A 2483-nucleotide genomic window follows, 5' to 3' on the forward strand; every position below is an offset into this window, starting at 1 on the left:
GAGGGAAGGGATTTGCAGCAGCAGCAGCTGAGATGCTTCAGCCTTGTTTGCTTCTCTGCTTCCGCCCAGCGGAGGAAATCAAAAAGCCCAACTTGCTCCCGGCTTCTCCTCCAACTTGCCCTCAACTCACCTTCCAGCTGCCGCTTCAACCTGGGAAAGAATACAAAAGCCTCTCTCCACACCACCTTCCTCCCTTGAGTGATTCTCGAAGAGGAAGTTCCTTTGCACTTCTCCTCTCCTCCCATCCTTTCTAGCAATGCAGCACTCAATGGTTTTAACTCGTTTAAGCTCAACTACAGAAACCGCCCACTGTATTGTCCGCTTTCTAGGCACAGTTGTTGCCTGTTTGACCGGGGATAGTTGGTGAAAAAGCACGCTTGTCCTGTCTCTATCTAAGGCAGGGGTAGGCAACCTTGGCACGAGTGGACTGGGGAAAGAAGGAACATGCAGCAGCAGCTGACATGCTTCAGCCTAGTTCAGGGGTAGGCAACCTTGGCTCTTTTATGACTCGTGGACTTCAACTCCCAGAATTCCTGAGCCAGCCATGCTGGCTCAGGAATTCTGGGAGTTGAAGTCCACGAGTCATAAAAGAGCCAAGGTTGCCTACCCCTGGCCTAGTTGCTTCTCTGATTGGACACTATGGAGGAAACAAAAAAAACCCTGCTTGCTCCCGGCTTCTCCTCCGACCTGCCTTCAACTCACCTTCCAGCTGCTGTTTCGATCCTTGGAAGAGCACAAAAGCCTCTCTGCGCACCATCCTCCTCTCATGAGTGATCCCAAAGAGGAAGTTCCTCTGCGCTTTCCGGTCCTGCCATCCTTTCTAGCAATACAATACTCCATGGTTTTAACTCCTTTAAGCTCAACCCCAGAAACCGTCCATGGTATTGTCTACTTTCTAGACCAGTGGTTCTCAACCTTTTTAATGCCGCGACCCCAACTGGTCGTAAGTCGAGGACTAAACCGGTCGTAAGTTGAGGACTAAACCGGTCGTAAGTTGAGGACTAAACCGGTCGTAAGTCGAGGACTAAACCGGTTGTAAGTCGAGGACTAAACCGGTCGTAAGTCGAGGACTACCCAACCGGTCGTACGTCGAGGACTTTCCCTCCCCGGGAGCGCCACGCATGCGTGGTTCCGCCCCTGCGCCAGCCGAGGCATAGCTGGCAAGTGGCAGAGACGGAGCAGGCCGACCACCAGCTGGCCCAGCCCAAGGGAGGTAAGGCACCCGCCGGAAAAGGGGAAAAAAATGGCTGACAAAAAAATGGCGGACAGCCTTGCTTGGCGACCCCCGTGAAATGGTTGATCGACCCCAAATGGGGTCCCGACCCACAGGTTGAAAACCACTGTTCTAGACACAAATGTTGCCTATATGACCGCCATCTCAGATAAGACGCTTCTCATCCAAGAAGATTCTACAGCTTCTTCAAAACTTAAGAAGCTTCTTAGATGAGAAACGAAACTTCTTCAAGGAAAAAACTAAGAAAGTCCAGTTGCCTTTTGAAAAACACCTTGGACAACCATGATCTGGATGATTGGGAATCTGCATAGATATTCAAACTGTCATAAGGAAATCTGAGGAAGCAGGAGAAGTCAAGGACAAAAAAGGAGGATTTGAAGGCCAAGGAAACTTTCAAATTCTGATGAGAAATTCCTTTGAGAAATCAGAGGAAATCCACCAAGGACCTGGCTCAGCATCCTGCAACTTCATCTGGAGGCCAAATTGACCTTTCAACAGTCTGAAGAAGCTCAACCAGGAATGGCCTTTGTGGGTGGGTAGCAGCCAAGATATCACACTTGCAGAAGGGGAACAGGGTAAAAAGGGTAAGATATGCTGAAGCTCCGAAAAGTTGGACTAAGAATCAGTGGAAAAGAGTATTATCCAATGATGAATCCAACTTTGAAATTTTGGGATTCAGTGGTCAGCAATATATGAGAAGAGCTGGAGAGATATGGAGAAATGAGTGTTTGCAGTCTTCAGAGAGACATAATGAAGTGTCTGTCCTGGTTTGGGGCTACATTTCTGTCAGTGGTGCTGGCAATATTGATGGGATCATGAATGCTGAAAAGTACAGAGAGGTTTTAATTTACTGTGGACCACGGTATCATGCTGCGGCGTTTGGGTGGGTTGGGAGTGGGAGGCACGGTTATGCGGTGGTTCTCCTCCTTCCTCACCGATCGTACGCAGTCTGTATTGCCAGGGGGACAGAGGTCGACCCCAAGGCCCCTAATTTGTGGGGTGCCGCCGCTGGGGGAGATCATTCGTGGCTTTGGGGTGGATTTCCATCAATACGCTGATGATACTCAGCTGTACATATCCACCCCGGGCCACCCCAACGATGCCCTTGACGTGATGACCCGGTGCCTGGAGGCCGTGAGGGTCTGGATGGGGAGGAACAGACTCAGGCTCAACCCTTCCAAGACCGAGTGGCTGTGGCTACCGGCGCCTCGGCATAGTCAGCTGATTCCATCGCTGACTATAGGGGGCG

This window comes from Protobothrops mucrosquamatus, unplaced genomic scaffold (genome assembly GCF_001527695.2).
Source record: "Protobothrops mucrosquamatus isolate PMUCROS unplaced genomic scaffold, P.Mucros_1.0 scaffold5135, whole genome shotgun sequence".
NCBI lineage: Eukaryota > Metazoa > Chordata > Lepidosauria > Squamata > Viperidae > Protobothrops > Protobothrops mucrosquamatus.